The 20460-nt window shown below is 45.5% G+C and overlaps 1 protein-coding gene across 4 annotated transcripts in view; it reads left to right on the top strand.

Annotated features, from left to right (window-relative positions):
• CGNL1 (cingulin like 1) overlaps positions 1 to 20460 on the top strand; it is a 153316-nt gene that overhangs the window by 16582 nt on the left and 116274 nt on the right. The window contains exon 1 of one of the 4 annotated variants that reach the window (XM_070623800.1): positions 15379 to 15471. The exons of the other annotated variants lie outside the window; for them this stretch is intronic. The gene's annotated coding sequence lies outside the window, so the exon portion shown is untranslated. Of the gene's footprint in view, positions 1 to 15378; positions 15472 to 20460 lie in introns of those variants that run through there. 4 annotated transcript variants of the gene reach the window in all.

Below are 20460 nucleotides of genomic sequence, written 5' to 3'. Positions count from 1 at the left end.
TTACTGTTGAGGAAACTGAGGCACAGAGAGATTAAGTAACTTGTTCAAGGTGATGGGGCTGGCAAGTCGTGGGGCTAGGTTTGAATCCAGACAGTCTTGTCTTTCCTTAGTTGAAAGTAAATTAAACATTAATGGAAGCAAAAATTCATGAGACATGAGTCATTCCTAAATCTACCGGTTAATCTTGTAATTTGGAGACTATTCTGTCAATGTTTCCTTTAACTCTATAATCTGAGTCCCTTGCTTCATGACCAACATTTTAAGTTACTTTACATAGCAAGCCTATACTTTAAAAATTATTTTAGTTGTGAATTGGAAATACGTTAAAGGATAGTAAATTTAGCTGGTCGACGTGAGAAACTTTTAGCAGAGAGCTGCTTGTCTCTTCTGTTCCCGTAGGGAAGAAAGATGAGCTCTTTGAGTTCCCAAATGACTCCTCAATTTATAATGAATTATTCCGCTGGAGTCAAATATTCTTTCTCTTCCTGCAGAAAGCAGCTACTGCTTTCAGAAGCTCGAGTCGTTTTTCTCTTCAATAGTCTGTGATTAATCCTGATGTGTGGCTCCTGCCAGTTTCCTTTCCTTGAAACCTCAGCAGCAACATAACTAGCGATTCCCCTTTTTTCTTGAAATAAATGCTGTGGTTGGTGTTCTATACAGATGACTTCTGAACGCCCAGGTCACAGCCTGCGCTTCTGGCCTTGAGTAGTGGGTGTTCTTACCCACCAAGAGCTGGGAGAGATGGTCTCCAAAGTGATTAAGAGCTTAGAGCTTAGAGCAGTGCCAGGCACCGAGGAAGCCCTCAGGGGATGTTCGCCCTTGCTGTGATTGTTACGTATGTGGCGCTTGCGCTAGGCACTAGGTTAAACATGCTAATGCATTGCCTAATTTAATTCTCATCACATTTCCATCAAAAGTGATGTTTTTGTTTTCATTCCCATTTACAGTTGTAGAAACTGAAGTTTAGAGAGGTTAAGAAATTTGCCCAAGGCCAGGCAGCTAGTAAGTGGTTAGAGCTACGGTGCAAACCCATTTTTTTTTTAAGTAGAAAAGTGCAGAAATCATAAGTGTATAGTATCTTGCAGAAGTTTTCTCGTACTTCCTCCTGGTTATTATTCCTTAGCACAGATAACCACCATCCTGTTTTATCACCCACCGTAGGTGAATTTTGACTATTCTTAAACTTCATAAAATGGAATCATATTCATACAGTATGTACTCTTGTGTCTGGCTTTTTTCTTTCAGCATTATGTCTGAAATTCATGCATGGATTTGCATGTAGCACTAATTTGTTCTTTCTCATTGCTAAATGTATTGCTACATTTCTCGTTGTAGGACTATGCCTCCATCATGGATTTGTCTACTGTTGACGGACTTTTGGGTTGTTTGTAGTTCTTGGCTGTTATGAATGGTGTTACGTTCTTTTGTATGTATGTGGGTTCTTTGGGTATATATATCTAGGAGTGGAATTGCTGGGCCTTCATATATGTGGAGCTGTGATCGATACTGTGAACTAGTTTTCCGAAGTGGTTGTACCAGTTCACAGTCCCACCTAGCAGTGTGGGAGTTTCAGTGGCTCCAGTGTGAACACTTGGTATTGGCGTTATCTTCATTTTGGTCATTCTGGTGAGTGTGTAGTGGAACTGTGTTGTATTAAACTCGATTTTGACTCAATAGATGGTTATTGTAAAACATTTGGAAAATATAGAAAAGTAGAAGATGAAAATTAAAAACTTTTCAGTTCTACCATCAAGATGTACACTGTTAATATTTGGTTGTATTTCCTTTTATTCCCCACTGCATATATGTGCATATGTATGCTCAGTACAAAATTGGAGTTGTTCCATGCAAGCAAGATAATATTACAGGGAGTATTTTGGGTGCCCATATAATGAAACAGGAAAACAGTGACTGGAAGGCTCAGGAGTAGTCTTCATGATGTTATGAGTGTGGAAGGAGGAAAGGGGAAAGGAAGCCAGCATTATTGTGCACCTGCCATGCCCGGGGACTGCATGGGAAGAGCTGTGTGCTCCCAGAGTAGAGTTGAGCGCTGTGAGAAAGTGTAACTGGTGTGGCAGCCATATAAGGTACAGCATGTTTGAAGAAGAAGTCTTATTTCACACCTAGTAACTGGGTATGTTGGAAAACTGGGCTCAGGTCATAGTGTAAACTGAATTTAATTTAACTGGCAGGTTGTTTGCCCAGTTGTGAAGGGGCATACACCGCTATTGTTTTAACCCACTTGAACATTAACACACAGGAACAACACTTTGAATGGAGAATACTTCACCATTTGGTGCATACGCTTTGTGTTTTTAACAATTGTCCTGTTTCCTTCAAATGCGTTGCCTCTAACTGTTTGTTGTTGTTCAACAGTGAATCTAGTCTCAAAATCCTATTTGTAGTCTATAATCGAATAATTTGCATTGGCTGAAACTTTGGTTGCTTAGTGTTTTGAAAAAGTGGAACCTTGTTTTTTGAAGCCATGCTTAATCTCCTTAAGACCCAGGACTAATTTTTGTTGCCAATAAAAATCTTTTGGTGGAAAAAAATAACACCAGAAATACGCAGTGCTCCAATCCTGCATTCACTCTGTATCTTCATGGCAATCAGTAGAGGTCTCTTGGTTTTCTCTTGAGAGCAGAGGGTGTAGGATCTTTGTGCTGAGGATTGCTGACCTTGGGTAAAGTTTCTCATGTAAGTATAAGTTAATTTTGGGCGTGTGTGGGAATTGCTTTTAAGAAGAATGAATATTTAATCTAATGGCTTTTAAAAATAAGAACAAGAATTCTTAAAACGTTATTCTGTAAATACAACCTAAACAAAAATGATAGCTTAATTCTAGAGCATGTCGAACAATTAGATATTTCATATTAGTTCGTTTTCCTGATTTCTGAAGTTTATTTCTTCAAGCCATAAGACTAAACATTTAGCTTTTTAATTGAAATTTTAATAGGGACGTGTTTCCCTGAGTTACTAAAACCTAGACACTCAATAAAATGTACCATTTTCTTTCTTGTTCATCTTATTTATCGTTGCTGTGCTTCTAATTCTCAAGATGCTTTTGGTGGTTCTTCTGTCGTCTTCTGTAAGGGACCCCTTGTTTGCTTCCATAGCAGCTCACGCATCTATGTTATTGTTTCTCCTTGGCTTTGGGCTGGGGATAGTACTTTCCAGCCGTGTCGGAGTGTCTGTAAGAAGCCAAGGAAGGAGGAAGCTGATGCTGCATTGTGTTGTGCTGGGTGCTGGCTTTGAGACAGCCTGTTGCCTAAAAGGGAAGCTGGGCTTCCCAGCACCACTGCTTGTACACTCAAAGGCCATTTCAGCTTCCATTGATTTTTTTTCTTATTATAATAATAACTTGTTTGTAATGAAAACTGAAGCACTACAGAAATGTGTCATTTAAATTGAAAGTACCCTCTTTTATCACTTCCAGTCATAACTACTTCTTAAGAATTTGGCAGACTCTTTTAGATTTTTATGTAACTTTGTACATAAAATTATGTTATAGCAATGGGGTGACTCTATAACTCTGTCCATTAGTCTGATGCTTATTTTCGTTATATAGTTTTTAACCCTGTATGTTGATACTTTCCTTGGCTGTGTAAATAAATATTTTTTTTTTATCAGCTTCTTGGTATTCCGTGGTGTCGATACTATATCATAATTTAGCAACCTCCTATTCATGGACATTGACTTATTATAAATATCTTGTATACAAGTATTTATACACATAGAAGTGTTGTTTACATAATTCTTTTGTTTAGGGCTAATTACTAGAAGTAGAATTGCTGGATTAGATGGTGCGCACATTTAAAATTTGATGGTGTCTGCCGTAAAAGTACCAATTTGCACTTTTGTTTCCCCCATGCTCGTCAAAGTCCATTTCTACATATTTCCTGGTGTTTTCCAAGCGCAAATTGAGAGTCACAAGTGTCAGATAGGAAGTGTTTTTGAGCTTCATTTTTCATTCAAAAGAGAGACCTTTATTTCTGGGATATAAGAGGCGAAAGAGGAGAGACGGATTCGTCTCTGTCAACACGTGAGGCAGACAGGGCCAGAGGAGGAGGAGGAAGAAAGAGAAGCGCCAGGGGAATTGCTAGTCTTCCAGCGGCAGCAGCTCCTCACGTGCCCTCGGGTCTCTGCGTGTGGCAGGTTCGAACCTGGCCCCAGCTCCTCCTTTTTTTTTTTTTTTTTTTTAGAGATTTTATTTTTTTCCTTTTTCTCCCCAAGGCCCCCCCCCCGCCGGTACATAGTTGTATATTCTTTGTTGTGGGTCCTTCTAGTTGTGGCATGTGGGATGCTGCCTCAGCGTGGTTTGATGAGCAGTGCCATGTCCGCGCCCAGGATTCGAACCAGCGAAACACTGGGCTGCCTGCAGTGGAGCGCGCGAACTTAACCACTCGGCCACGGGGCCAGCCTCCTCAGCTCCTCCTTAAATCCCTTCTCACCATGTCAGGTTATCCACTTATCCTGAAATGGACAACCCCTGGGGAACTGGAGCCCTCCCTGTTCCGTGAGGACGTCAATCACAGGTCTTAATTTTCAGCAGTAGAAACTAACCCTGGTACATCTAAGCAGAGAGATGTATTATGAGGCTATCGTAAGGCTCGCAGAATTGCTGGGAAGGTGGGAACCAGGCTGTGGAAATGGGCAGGGACCAAGGGAAACCGGGAAGGTAGGACCGTGGCCTGGTGCCACCACAGGCATGCTCTGATTAGGACATGCCACCAGGGGCCACGCTGCACTTGGGACACAAACCCGCTCTCCAGCTGCTGGGGGCAGAGATGAGAATTGGGCTTTCTCATTCATACCGGTTGCTGGTGGACACTGTCTCTTCAAGACTCCTGTGTCGGTGGGGAATTCTCCAGCACGGGAAGGGACTGCGTTCAGATGCTGACTGAAATACGGATCACCTCCAGGCTCTGTCCTTCATCCCTGGGTGGTCAGTCCCCCCTTGCCTCTCTCCCCAGGGTCTTTGAGATCTCAGAGAAGAGGGATGTTGATGTAGATATATGGATACAGATTTATGTACACATATTACATATACATATTCATTTTTAAAGCCTTAAATTCCTTACGTTCCCCACTTTAGGTGGCATTGCAGACCAAGAAGCACGCTTTTTGAAGGCGTTGGGTCTAAATGCAGAAGTAGGGATTCCAGCAAACAGTTGATTGTACCATGTTTGCCAGTGGCTAAGTGAGTATAATTTAGTTGGAGACTTAGTCCAGCCTGGAAACTAAGATTCTTCAGCCAGAGGGTGGTTGGATGGTCTGAATCTTTGTGTTCGGAAACCTGGAAGCCGAAATTCAAATTCTACAGAGAGATGATTTCAGGGAAAAGAAGACTGGATTATGAGTGAAGATTCTAGTCCTAGTTCTGCCTACAGCTAATTGGGACCCTGGACAAGTCACATGACTGCTTTAAATTGTCTCCTCATGTTTGAAATGAGGGTTTGGATGAAGTCACTGTTTTTAAACCAGACCACCCATCAGCAGAGTTACCTTGGGCTGGCCCTGTGGCCTATTGGTTAAGTTTGGCGCACTCTGCTTTGGCAACCTGGGTTCAGATCCCAGGCAAAGCTCGTCAGCCATGCTGTGGTGGCAACCCACATACAAAATACAGGAGGGTTGGCTCAGACATTAGCTCAGGGCAAATCTTCCTCAGCAAAAAAAAGAAAAAAAGTTACCTGGTTGAATTGTGTGTGCATGTGCGCACGCGCATGCAGAATTTTAGGCCTCAACCCTAAACCATCTAAATTTCCAAAAGTGGATCTCAGATGTGTGTTATTAAAAGATCCCAGGAGATTCCAGTGGAGCCACAGTTTTAGGATGCCTAAGAAATTTCCTTACTAGCTTTAGTGTTTCGTGAAATAAGTTCAATTCAAAGGTGGATGGTTCTGGAAAATTGGTTTTATTACTTGTTCAAAACACCTTCAGCTTTAAATAAAGTTTTTAGCTGTCCCTGAAGAATAATGTCATTTGAGCTTCATCCCTCAATGCCTTTTTTTTTTTCCCCACTACCTGCTCTTCTGAACTTAGTAGAGCTCCAGATTGGCTCCTTCTCAAATTCTCCTTTTATGCATTCTGTGGCAAAGACTGCTAATTTTGTGTCCAGTATCTGTTCTCCCCTTCTTCCTCAGTAACCAAAAGCCTGATTTTTTTTTAGGATGTAGTGATGTGCCAACTAAAAGACTATATTTCCCAGCCTCCTTTTCACCTGGATATAGGCCAATGACTTAAACTTTAGTAAGTAAAAGGCGAAGGTGTTATGTGTGGGGCTTGGGAAAGTTCCAGGGACTGACATGTGTGGACAATGCACCCCTTTTGCTTTTTCTCTGTCCTCCTACTGACTGCTTGGGATATGGACACAATGGCTGAAATCCAGCAGCCACCTTGGATCATGAGGCAACTGTGAAGATGGAAGCCATGCTCTAAGTAAGTGGAGCACAAACAGAGGAGGAACCTGGGTCCCTAATGATCATGGGGTCATGATACCAGCCCTGGACTGCTTACCTCCATACTTCTTTCTTTTTTTTAAAGATTGGCACCTGAGCTAACATCTGTTGCCAATCTTCTTCTTCCTCTTTTTTTTTCTTCTCCTTCTCCCCAAAGGCCCCCAGTACATAGTTGTATATTCTAGTCGTAGGTCCTTCTGGTTGTGCTATGTGGGACGCTGCCTCAGCATGGCCTGATGAGCAGTGCCCATGTCTGTGCCCAGGGATCCCAACTGACAAAACCCTGGGTTGCCGAAGCAGAGTGCACGAACTTAACACCACTCGGCCATGGAGCGGCCCCTCACTTCTTTCTTATTGTTTAAGCCAAAGTTCTTTTGGGTTTTCCATCACATGCAGCTGAACCTAACCCAGCTGATACCTTTGCTGTGTGGAGGCTTCACAGTGTGTCCTCCACATCTTGAAGGCGACTTGTATGCAGTAGGTGCTTGCTAAGTGTTTGACAGTTTAAATGTGCAATGGCATTGAGGTGAGAGTTTAAAGGCTCCAGCTGCTCCGACCTCTGCCCTTCCTGCCTTGATTAAATGACTCATGGGAACCTTTTGTTTTTCCTATCCTGACCCCCAGGAAGGTTTCTCCCAGTCCTCTGTGCAGGCCTGTAGGGCTACAGGCTCACATATTTTGACAAGGCGCTGGGCAGTAGGCCTTTGAGACTCCAACTGCATGCATGCATTATTTCAAATGAAAATCTCAGCCCTGGGTACTTTTCTGAATCCACTCAAGAAATTGGAGGTGGTGGTTCGAATGATGTCAGAAAAGGCCACCACGGAATCTTTTGCTATCATTTGAAGGCTGTACTTTCCACAGTGCCTGCCAGCAACTTGATGTCAGGGGAGTCTTTTGAAAGTGACTATTAAGGAGCCTTGATTGCCAGCTATTGACAAGAGGGTCTGCCTTCTCAGTGGCAACCTCAGAGGTGGTCTTGGCCGGACCAGCCTGCTCCTGACTCATGCTGAGCTTTGTCGGCCAGGCTGACACGCCCCTCTTTGGGGCCCAGGAGAACATGCTGGTTTCCTGGAAGCATTTAGGCCAAGACTCTGCTGCTAAGAAAATGATATTGTTTTTGTAAGTATGGCCTAATGGAAGTGTGCTTAAAGCTCTTTCTCCCTCCACAGTAAAGCTTCTTTCAAAGAAATACGGGTTTTTAAAAAAAAACAAGACCCAAATAAAAAGCAAAACCTGAGATGGTGAATTAACTCTTCACTGATGCCAAAGAGTTTATTTCAAAACAGGTTTCGTTGACTGCCGGGGTTTGGACAGCCCACCCCATCGTGTGCCCCCCGAGAGCAGGGGCAGAGGCGGACCCACACCCCTTTGTGGGAAAAAGTGAATTCCATGGCAAACCCCGGTGGCTCAAGACTGTTTGCTTCTCCTGGAAATAATTATAGAAATACGCAATTCTTGAAAGGCAACATCTGGCTGGATGGAGGCAGGCTGGCAAAACCTCAGTGTAAATAGATGGAGGTGATGTTGTACAGAAGGAAAGAAGCCGCCTGAGAAGATGGCCATGTATCTTTGTCCTCGTCTAGAGAGACATCGCTCCCTGTTCGGGGTTGACTTTTTCCCCTGAGCTGCAGGTTGCCCCTGACTTTCTAGGAGACAGATGTTCAGCCCAGCGCCCAGTTCCCTGCCCCATCCCCTTCTGAGGCCTCCCTGGAGGAAGGGGGCCTCCCGTAGCACTGTTGGCGCCGAGAGCCCAGATGTGTTTGCTGCCCAGGGAGCGCCCCGGGCCAGTGCTCTGTGGTCAGCCTTGCCTTCTCATCCGCTTCCAGCGCAATCTGAGGTGTTGATTTAGACTGTTAGACAATTTCGTCTCTTCCCCTTCAGGGCTTTCTCAGGGCGGCCCCCTCTGCTTGTTCTTACTAGCCATGCCCAGAACCTGGGAGCTCTGCAGCGTTTCCAGGAAAGTGGCTGATCTCAGTTCTCCCTTCTCCTCCCTGAGCGTGGAGGGGCCCAGCCTTGGACCGCTGGGAACTCCATGGCAGATCCCTTTTTAATCCTCTTCAATTTTGCACCTACCAGCTGGGAACAAAAGTGGAACAGCATCTTCATGGATTTATGAATGTTGAGGTTTTTTTTTCATTTTTCATAGCATGTGAGATATTTTCAAGTCAAGAATGCAGTTCTTATAAATCCCATGAACCTGTCATGGATTTTCTGAAACCAAGTTTCTATGAAAAGCTATGGTAATGACATTTTGAAGGAACTTATTGAAGAATATGGGCCCTTATGGCAAGTTTTTGCAGACTGCGCATTTTCACATAGAAATGCTTTCAGTAGCAGTTTTGTTCAGTTTTTCTGCAGCCTCTGGCTGTGATTTTTCAGAGCCCTGAGGCAACGTTTTTAGAGGCCTGGGTTTGACTTCTCTTTGGTCTCTTCAGCTTTTCAGTACTGAGGAGGGCCTAGACAGAGGAGACCAAATTTCTTCCAAGTGATGTGGTCCTAGAGTAAATCCTGGGAGGAATTCAGAAGGGGCATCCTGCTTTTGAATAAATAGTCATTAGCGTGTGATAGATAATGTCCTATTGATCACATCTGGAGGCGCCTCAAGAATTGAGTCCTTGGAACCTGAAGACCCGTAGACTTCCACCTCTGCCACTTGCTAGCTATGCAGTCTTGGACAGGAAGTCATTTGGCCTTTCTGAGCCTCAGTTTCCTCAGCTGTAACATTATTCTGCCCACTTCACAGTCTTTTATGTAAATCAATGAAGTCATGTTGTGTCGATGCTTTCTAAACTGTAAAGTGCTATACAAATATTAGTGACCAAGGTGATGGCTCCTTTTTTTCACTTCACCCATCCCATTGCCTCTGGTGTCAGTGGTGACGTCAACGTCGTCGCTCCCACCATCTCTAGGTGGGCCATTTTCTCTCTCACACTCATGTGATGCGTCTTGTCCCTCCTGTGTCACTGCCTTGCACTGGGCCGCCACTCTGTGCTGCCTCTGGTTTGAGGGCTGTGACCTTTGCTTTTCCTGCCCTCAGGTAGCTTTTCTCTTTCCAGATCTTCCTGTTCTGACTCTGTCTAGGGTCCCTATTTTCTGCAGCATTCTTTGCTTTGTCATTTGCAATCGTCACCTCTTTCCTATCTTTGAAGGGACCCCCTGAGAAATGGTCCATTAATCTGACTTTGTCTGTGCTCTCTCCGCATCCCTCTCCCCTGGTCCAGACTCTGCCCCTTTCCCCAGGGTTCTGAGAAGACAGGAAAGCTCTTAGAAGGTGTTGACTGTTTTTAACCCTGTGATGCTGCAACTTACATTTAATACAAATGCTTTTCATTCATTCATTCATTCTTTTAATACAGATATTTACTAAGTGCCTGCCATGTGCCAGGCCCTACTTTAGACCTGAGGATACAGTGGTATGCTTAGCAAAGGATAGCAAAGCAAAGGTACCCTCATGGTGGCTTGTGTTGTAGTGGGAGAGACCTAGTCAGTGGGGAGATGCTGATAAACACACAGAGGCGTGTCAGTGGGAGACGAGAGCTGGAAGAAGAATATGGCAGATAAGGTGGACTGTGAGGAAGTGGGGGATAGTGGTGAGCCCTACTTTATGGGGATGGCGTTTTCTATGAGATGGTCGACAAGAAGTTGAGACCTGAAGGAAAGTCTGGAGCTGGCTCCCTGGGGAAGGGTGTTGGGAAAAGGGGACAAGGACACTAGTGGCCCTAAGACAGTAGGCGTAAGGGCAGGAGTGTGCTTGGTGTGTTCTGGGAACAGCAAGGAGGCCGCTGTAGCTGGAGGGGGGTGAGTGAGGAGAGAGTGTGCTAAGAGGAGGCGGTTGGGATAGGGGGCAGAGCATGCTGGATTTTGCGGATCATCTTAATGTTTCATTGTGATGGGAGTGGGAAACCAATTAAGAGTTTTGAGAAGGAAGGAGGTGGTCAGTCCAGTTAAGAGCCTAGTAGAGCAGCCCAGGATTTTCTGTGGGATTTGTTCTTCAGTCATTGCAAGGTGGTCATGGCATAGTAACTCAGAAGAGGGTCAGTAATAGAGGCAGGGCCCTGAGGTGGGAACAAAAAGCTTGGAGTGAGAACTCAGGAAACCAGAAGGCTGCCTGGTCCACAGGGTCCTCATTTCAAAAATGTGTTTTAAAATGTCAGTTAAGCACATAAGAGCACAGTAATCAAATTCACATGAAGGTGCTGTGTAAATCTGGAAAATTCTTAGTATGTGTGCTGAACTAATTGACCACACTGGGCTCTGCATACATTTTTTTTTTTTGGTGAGGAAGAGTGGTCCTGAGCTAACATCTGTTGTCAATCTTCCTTATTTTTTTTTTTCTCCCCAAAGCCCCAGTACATAGTTGTGTATACTAGTTGTAGGTCCTTCTACTTCTTCTGTGTGGGATGCTGCCACAGCATGGCTTGACGAGTGGTACTAGGTCTGTGCCCAGGATCTGAGCCAGCAAACCCTGGGCCACTGAAGTGGAGTGTGCCAACTTAACCAGTACGCCACCAGGCTGGCCCCTGTGAATACATTCTGAAACAAATAATTTTTTCTTACATTCATTTATTTGTCAAAATATTAATTGAGTGCTTACCAAATAGTAACCTAGTGCTTACTGTACTAGTTAATACTGGAATTTATGACTGTTGTCTCATTTCTGGTTGGTTCACAGGCCACTTGGAAGGTTGGGCCATTTGTCCCTGTGACTAGTTTTCTTGTCTGCTGGGGGTAACTGTTGGATCATCTGCTTATTGCTGGCAGTGTCTAGTCATGGCCTCTGCTTTGGGGAGGTGGCCTTCCCAGATGTCTTTCTTTATACATGAGGAGCGTAAAGACATTCTGTTATGGCAGCAAGAACTAACTTTTAGCACTTGCTATAACTTACCTGATGTCTGGGTTTATTTTTTCTTTCTTTATTTGTTTTTAGCAAGTATGATGAGGCAAACAACTCGTCTGCATTGTTTTCCGAATTGATGCTGGTCTTACCGCCCAAAAAGTGTTTAAACAAATGATTATGAAAAATAGGCCTAGGGTGGGTGAGATTTCTTCTCGGAAAGCTCATTAGGATGACATGTAGCCTTTTTGCTACTGAAAAAAAAGGCCCTCTTTTGGTGATATTTACATTTTTAAGTTCAAAAAAGGGATTCTGACAGTTTGTTCCGTGTCTGAAAGTATTAAAAAATTGTTATTCTGTTTAGTATCTTCAAAGACATGGAGCTGAGAGGGTGGGGTGGAAGTTAAGTGACCTGACTAAATATCCGTGTCCTGCTGCATCTCACAGCGAGCTGGGTCCTTGGAGAGAAAACAGTCTATCCCAAGAAGTCGGTTCCCAAAAGCAACGGAGGACAGAGCACACCCTGTTATGTGCTTATTTTGGTAAAGGGAAAACAGAGTTAGGTTTCCCTGGGGCCCCAAACATCAGGGATGATGAACACTAAGATTGTAAGCTGAAATCATTTCCTTTGATGGAGACGTTTGTCCTGCGTGCCTCTCTCAGAGGTGAATCTCTTTTCTCAAATGCTCACTGCCCAGATGTTCCCTTTGGACTCACAGAGCCGATTATTCAGAAATGTGACTTTTAAGCCCCAAAGCAAAGTTTGGGCAGTCGTCCCAGAGCTAAACTTCTGGAGACTATGCACTTTTCCAACTGTCAGCATAGGACTGTCCTCGGCTCCCTCTTTATGAGGGGGTATGCTCTTAAAATTGCCTCTTGACTTCCAACCCCCTGTGCTGCGTGCATTCGTTGAGGGCAGTTAGGAACTAAACATTGTAGAGATTAAGGGGCGGGCCCTGCTCTCCGGGAGCCCCGACTGTGATGGGGAGGTAGAGAAGTAAGGGGACAGCTGCAGTGAGTGTTTAGGCCGAGCTGAGCAGTGTGGGCGTGCGTGCGTGCGTGCGTGCGTGCGTGTGTGTGTGTTGTATGTGTGAACAAAAGGCAGGAAACCTGGTGGGGGAATCAGGGGAGGTGAGGCCTGAGAAGAGTGGAGCTTGGGCAGGCAAGCTCGTGGAAGCCATGGAACATGGTGCCTTTGGAGACCCTCGAGCCTGCGTAGGGGAGTCCCATGTAGCCCGTGATCTTCAGGGGCCAGGTCTTGGATGCCATACTAGGGAGCTTGTATTTTTTTTTTTTTTTAAAGATTTTGTTTCTCCTTTTTCTCCCCAAGGCCCCCCGGTACATAGTTGTGTACTTTTAGTTGTGGGTCCTTCTAGTTGTGGCATGTGGGACACCGCCTCAGCATGGTTTGAGGAGCCGTGCCATGTCCGTGCCCAGGATCCGAACCGACGAAACCCTGGGCCGCTGAAGTGGAGCGTGCGAACTTAACCACTTGGCCACGGGGCCAGCCCCAGGAACTTGTATTTATCCTGAACGCAAAGGAAGAGTGAGTGGACAAATTTGAAAAGATGACAAAAGGTCGTGTGGAGAATGGTTGGTGGAAAACGAGGCTGGAGGCTGAGGGACAGTCTGGGAGGCCCTTGCTGACATCCAGGTGAGACCCATAGACGCCCCAGATTAGGATGCCAGCGTGGGAATGGGGAAGAACTGCTGAGATGTTCTAGAAGGCAGAGTCGGCAAGAAGCAGTCACTGACTGGTGTGGTGCAGAAGGATGAAGGAGAATCTAGGATGCTTCCAGGTCACTGAGAGGGGATGGGGTTGACATGGATGCCGAGTCCCATGGTAAGTCGGGGGTTTTGAGGAAGGATCGAATGGTCCTGGGACTGTTGGCGCTGTTAGGCAGTTGGAAGCTACTACAAGAGTAGGTGTGGTTCTAAGTTGAGTCTAACCAGGCAGCTGTTTTTCTTATGAGAAAAATGTAGAGAAACAAGCCAATAAAATCCTGTTTGGTTGGAAAATCCAAACTACTAGAAGGGAATTAGAACAGAAAGTTCCCCACAGAGCATTTTTGCCGCATGCTGCCTTGTATTAGGGCCTTCCCCTTTCCGACCTTGACAAGTGGTGACGATTCCTTCCATTTTAGAAAATGAAAGGCACAAGCCATCAGCCTCGAAGGTATTTTAGCCAAGGTGGTTCCAGATTCTGACCAGTGAGCGCTCACCCCTTCAGGAGAGTGGGATCACATACTAGGTAGGGGGATTCACTCTTTGCAGTATTAGGACTGCGTGCAGAGGAGGTAGCATGGTCTAGTGAAGTGGGCAAGTAAGGACTTCGAGTGGGACAGACCAGATGCCTTGAGGATTCCCGCTCTGTCCTCTGTCAGCCTATCACCTCCTCCAAAACTGAAGCTCCTCATCTTTCCGTTTTCCCATTTTACAAGACTGTTAGGAAGATTAAATGTGGATGTAGGCACCTAGGCCCCAAACGATGCCTCACCCAGGGTGGGCACTCAGTAAATTGTAAATCCTGTCCCTTAGTCGACGTGGGAGATGTTTATAGCACCATGGGACAGGAGCTCTGGCTTTCTGCTTGTGACCTAAATGACGCTTGGTCCCTTGGGCGGATGCCATCTCGTTTGTCCTCTTCTGCTGCCTGCAGGCTCAGTCAATAGATGGAGGAGGGCTTCAGGTGCCCTCCCATTGCTTCCTCTCTCTTTCTAGGCAGGCATTTTGAGCACGTCTGCATGGTCCCAATGCGTCTTTCTGTGTTTGCGTTTTGGGGTGGAGGGGAGTGAATATGAGGAAGCTCAATAATAACAAGTGAAAGAGAGAGAGGAAAAAATAAATCCAATCTAAATATACCTGTTTTGGTGTTATTTGTTAAAAACCTGTAAAAAGTCTTAGACTATTAGAGAAACTGTAAATAGAACCTAGCATACTGCTTTTTCAAAATATTAAACCTTGCCCTCTAATTTTATAAATCTTGTGTTAAACACGATGCATTTGTGTGGCTTTACTTTCTTTTCTCTTTGGGTAAAAGATGAAATGCGATCCTTTTCTTACTAAGAGAGTGAGGTTTATCATGTTTGTGTCTTCTCAGATTCAGTGGAGAAAATCAGATTTGCCTGAAAATGATAATGCATCTGTAGTTTTGTATTTTAATACAGGAGTCTGAAAATAAGCTGTAACAGTTTAGAGAACATAATTCGTACTGTACTACAAAGACCAAGTTTAAAAAAAGCCCAACCTTTGAAGGAATTTACTAAAATTTATCAAATTTCTGCCACACTGGATGGTGCTATTTGGTGATGTTTTTCTCAAAAATATTCTGGAGGCGTGTCATATGCAGGGGCTCCATCCGTAGAAACAAGAGATTTTTCTGACATGAGCTGGGTTCTGAATGGTCATCATTAGAATTTAAGCTTATCTCCTACTAGAATTAAGTTTATCTCCTACTAGAATCATCTGGAGCTGCCTAGCAGCTGTCTTCACCCCCTCAAGTCCCACCCCCTCCTGGCTCAGCATTCATTTGTGCATGTTTTTGTAAAACCAGCTGTGCTCTCCCTCGGAAGCCAACACCACATCTGCTTGTCCTTGGCCTCAGGGAGCTTACAGCTTAGCTGTGCTGACATTTCTGCCATGTACTGTTCAGCTCTCACTATTTTCTTCATTCTCCTCTTTGATGTGGATAATTTCCTTGGCCTTTGGCTCAGCTTCTATGTGGAGTTTCTTAATATCTTGCAGTACCTCCTTGAGAGACTTCATGTTTCTTTTCTGCCTCTTTCCTAGAATTGAAAGGTTAGATGTTTTAAACCATGAGTATCCAGTGCTTCTTGAGGAGATTCTGTCAAGGCTCATATCTCTGTCTGCTCTGTTGATTGCTCAACCAGCATTCAAAGCCCCACTAATGTTCACAGCCTTTTAATGTGACATCCCCAGTTTTCCTTTGGGACAGGCTTGGGTTGACTTCCTTCCTCTGCCAAGAGGGGAACCAGCTAATGATAGTTGTGAGTTTGTTTTGGGATAAGCCTGACGTCATGATGTGCCTGAAGTAATTCTCAATTCTCATTCATTTCTGGTCCAGGCTGGAGTCCCTCAGGCGGTGGATGTCTGCTGGTGGGTGGGCCGGACGCCCGCACCCAGGCTGCAGGCCACAGGAAGGAGTGGCTTCACTCAGTAAGAGACTTATCCTCAAGTCAGCATTCAGTGCAGATAAAAGCACAGGATAAGAGGGGGAGAAAACTTGGTTCTTTGGTGGTTCTGCTATCCTCTTACCTCTTAAAGACTGTTCCTGACCGAATTCACCTCTGAGCTTCTATCTTTGCTGTGATTATCTCCATGTTTTCTCTGGGTCTGTAAATGGATGATTGTTTCTGAGTAAATATGAGGTGAAATCATTGACTCTCAGATTTGGAAGACCCTACCCTTATTGAGGGGCTGACACAAGAGTCACTTCTCAAACCTGCCTGAATGGGCAGCTGCGCCCTGTTTGCATTCCTGTGCTGATGGGTAACTCATTGTCTCCTGAAATAGCCCGCTTTATCTTTTGGCATCTCTGTTAGAAAACTTCTCCCACTTAGATTGAATTGGAATTTGTGTCCCTGGCATGTCTACTCATTGTTCCTTGTTCTTAACTTTGGGAGGCACACAGAGCGAGTGTAATCCCCTTTTCACATGACAGCCCTTCTGGTATTTGTATTTGATGACAGTTTATCATCTTCTTAGCCCTGTCCCCCTCCTTCTGTACCCGGTGCCTTCTCTTGGCTCCTTGGTCCTGAAGTCATCCTGGTCACTCCTTTGTTAAAGTGGGCTCTTGCTGATCAGCCCCAAGCAGAAGGGACCCCTAAATTACCAGGGAGGGGTTCTGACAGTACGATCAGCAGGCTTCATCTGCCTAATGTGACTGCTGGGCTGGTGGCCCCTTTGTCCTCAGGACTCCCTGTGTGTTCCCCTGAGGCTGTGTGCTTGGCAGAAAGGACACACTTCTGAAATCGTGGCGGGGAGTTGTTCTTGATTTCAGGGGAGTCTGCAGTATGGGTAAGGGCCCTGTCCTGCTGAATCTGCATGTATAATTTCCGGAGATCACTGTGCTCCACAACAGTCATCTCACAGTGAACGTGTCATCACCTTGATCCTCCAAGATTAAAAAAAAAAGAAAAAAGCCACCCAAGGTTTGCTTCTATGCCTCACCCCTCCTGCAGTCAAATAGTTGGTTTCCTCAGGGCCTTTGATTCTCCCTGTTGAACTTCATTTTGCTAGGCTTGAGCCATCCATCCAGTCTGCTCATCTGTTTAGCTCCTTAACACTCCCACAATGCACTGTTTCCTGCGTTCCTGTTGTTCTAGGGGTTCAGGGCACAAACTTGACGGGGAAAGAGAGATGGGCGTAAATCCCACACCCACCACTGTGGTTTTGGGCAAGGGCATAGTGAAGAATCTTCAGGGGTAACTGACAGAGCAGATGAGTGGTGTCTCAAGGAACGCAAGGGCGGGAGGCTGCAGCCTTGGGAAATCAGAACCAGGGAAGGTGAAAAAAGGTCTCATGTCATCCCTACTTCTTTCTGAACAGAATTTTTTTTTTCTTTTCTGGGAGTTGACTTTCCCTGACCACTTATGTGGTAGGCAGAATAACAGCCCCCCAAAAGATGTCCACATCCTAATTCTGGAACCTGTGAATATGTTGTCTTACATGGCTTAAGGGCGTGATTAGATTAAGGACCTTGAGGTGGGGAGATTCTCCTGGATTATCCAGGTGGGCCCAGTGTCTTCACAGGTCCTTATAAGGGACAGAGGGAGTCAGGAGAGTGGGAGTCAGAGAAGGGGGCATGACGATGGAAGCAAAGTCAGAGAGAGGATGCTACACTGCTGGCTTCGAAAATGGAGGAAGGGGCCAAGAGCTGAGAAAGGCAGACAGCCTCTAGAAGCTGGAAAAGGCAAGGGGATAGATTTTCCCCCAAAGCCTCTAGAAGGAACACAGCCCTGTTGACACCAAGATTTTAGCCTACTGAGACGTCTGACGAACTCCATTATAATAAAAATGAATGTGTGTTGTTTTAAGCCACTAAGTTGCAAATGCCTCCTTGCCTTAAAGTCTTCCCCATGCCACCCATCCCCGTGCAGTAATGAGCTTCTCAGCTGCCTCTTGTGCCCCACTTTGGAGGCCGTGTGGTTTGTTGCTGTCTTCCCACTTCCTTCATCACCACTGTCTGCCTCAGGGCCCAATGTGGGCCCTCCATGGGATGGGTTCTTGGTAAATATTGGCGGACCCAAAGACCCCAAGAGAAACCTAATGGTGCCTTTGGAAATCCAGCTGTGTGGTTCTAGTTCTTTGGCCCCCTAACTCAGCTGCCCTGCCAGAAAAGGAAAAAGGCCAGTCCCTCATGATTTTTTCCCAATGACCCCTGAGCAGGCTTTTAGATGGCCACTTCCTCAGAGTCCTTTCACCATGCTTGGACTCACTACTCTGGAGCCTTTGTGTGGAGAATCCACCTGCTTTTGTAGACTGAAACTATTGCCATGTTTTTTATACTCTTCATATATCAGAGGTTGGATTTAAAAAAAAAAACCCACAGAAATATGGTTTTGACACTTTGTCTTTCTTTAATGTCTACAGTTGAAAAAGTGCTTCCACATTCACCATCACCTTTAATCCCCATGGTGGCCCCATGGAGTGGCCAATCCTTTTCAGTTTGTTAAGCTTTTTTCTTGTGAGGAAGGGAGTGACAATGTCCAAGCTCTTTCTTTACATGTTGGGCTGGAAGTCCACGGTTCCTTCTTAGAGGTCAGAGTTCAGGGTGGTGACATGCCCAGTCTCTCTCTTTGTGTGGGCAGAGGACGTCTCTGTTCCCAGGGCTTTTGGAAGCACAGCTCACCACCTCTTCAAAGTTGTTGGAATGTTCTCATTTTCCCCTTAGAAATCTGGATAGCCTTTTGCATTTTGCTCTCCCTTCTCACTAAGCCAGCATCCTCTCATGACCTCCTTTTTTCCTGCTCTTATCATGGCCTCCTTGTCTTCTGGGCTTACAGCTGTGGGCTGGCCATCTTCCTTCTGGTTTGAATTGGAGATACTCTGGGAAGTCACCCAGATCAGCACCTGCTCTTGGAGGCACCTGCTCTCAGAGTGTCCTTGGACCTGGTTTCATGTCTACTGCTGGGGTGCACACAGAGATGCTCAGTCGACCCTGGCTGGGTGCTGTCCTGGTAGCCACGTCCTCAGCCTTCCTTCTCCTCATGATCCTCTGCAGGAGGTCCCAACCTACAAACCTGATGAGTTCTGAAAATTTATTTTGCAATAAGTTGATTGTTTGGAGCTGGAAGGCATCTTCCTGGGGATTCAGTGTCATAAATGGTGGTTAGGTCCCAGGCCCCCAACCAGCATCTGTTGCACCTGTTATATAGCTGAACTCTGGAGTCAGGCCTAGATGACTTCTGGCTCTGCCACAGCTCTCTGGGTGACCTTGGGCAAATAACTTAACTCCACTGAGCCTCAGTTGCCTCACCAGCAAAATGGTGATAAGTAGTACCTACCTGGCAGAGTTGTTGAATAATGTATGAAGAGTGCTTACTTAGCATAGTACTTGGCACTTGGTAAATGAGCGATGAATGGCCGGTATTATTTATTGCTGTACTATTAATTACATATCTAGTTTGTTTAATAGCACCAGATACCTCATCACTATTTATACTACCATTTCTATGGGTAAGCTGGTTCCAAGGTCAAACTCTGTACTAGCCACTCATCGAAATGTCCTTTTTTCCTTCTGGTGGTCTTAGATTGCTGGGGGAAGAGTCTCTTTCCTTCCTTCCTTCATTTAATTCATAAACAATTGCATTATGTCTGGCATGCTGTGGGGCACTGGAGGCAAAATGGTGAGCAAAAACCAATATGGTCCCTGTACTCATGGATCTTACTGCCTGATTGGGGAGACAGCATTAATTAAAATAAAAAATCATAGAAATCTGGAAATACAGCTGCTGAGAGAAGAGATACTAGGGGAGGATGTGGGGAGATGTTGCCTGGGTATTTGGTGGGCCTCTGGGTTGGAGCTGTGTTGTTGGGTGGCAGACACTGTCTTCAGCTGGGTGGCTTGAGGCTTTGGCAGCACTGGGTCCAGACCAAAGCAGGGGTGGTGTTAACCTGGGCTCCAGCAGGGGACAGTCCAGGGGGTCTGAGACATCAGGGCCACAAGCATTCGTAAGAGAGGAGTAGTTGGGAAGAGCATGGCTGGGGGAAAGGAGACTTCCGGCTTTGGATCAGGAAGCTGCATTTTCATGTGGTGCTTATTAAGGAATGTTTTAAGTGGGGCTTTAACTTGGCCACTCCTTCTGTTCAACCCAAATAACACCCCACTCCATGCCTCCTGTCACTGTGGCTTCCCGTGGCCAAGCGAATTTAATTAATATCTTTCTCCATATAATCGCCTCCATCTTATCTCTCATTTTCCACTGCTCCTTCCTTGCTCTCAATCCCTTTCGATTTCTCTTTTTTCCTCCTGTTTGGTTTCTTTGGTTCTGCTCTGTGACTAAATCAGCTCTTCTGTTTTTTTGTCTAATTAACGTTTCTCTCTTGGAGAAGCACATTCTTTGACTCTGAGATGGAGGAGGAAGGGGGCAGAATTCTGGCTTATATAAGCAACATTAGTATACAGGTTTTGTTTAATGTCCCCATTTAAACTCTGCTCCCATGTTCTTGGAGGAAGGTATATCTTCTGTGTTTGCCCACCTCGCTACTTGTTCCTTCTCCTTCCCACACGATGCGGTTTGCAAGTTTTTTTTAGTCATTTAGTTCTGCTCTTTGGCTTGTGGGAAACTGTGCGCAGCTCATAAATTAGCACCACGTAGATCATATTCACACCCTACTTTGTGCAGAACTCCAAGCTCGGGCACTCACTGGATGTCTCTTGAGGTACCTGGAATGTGATGCTCTGTGTTCACCGGCTCCTGGAAAATTGTCCTGTTCTTCCTGGCAGAGGTCTAATCCAGGAGCAGTGTTTTGAGACCTAATGAGGATGGTGTGCCCAGTGACCTGTTGAAGGACATGAGTATCTCCGTTCTGGCCACCCGGCAGGCCGGAGGGGTAGGACAAGTCAGCAGTCACAAGTATTGGCACTGGAGTGACCACACTGACCACAGTAGTGGCTTTGACTGCTTGATGGCTTTTTAAAAA

This window comes from Equus przewalskii, chromosome 1 (assembly GCF_037783145.1).
Source record: "Equus przewalskii isolate Varuska chromosome 1, EquPr2, whole genome shotgun sequence".
Taxonomy (NCBI): Eukaryota; Metazoa; Chordata; class Mammalia; order Perissodactyla; family Equidae; genus Equus; species Equus przewalskii.
This window is presented reverse-complemented; position numbering and strand designations above follow the sequence as displayed.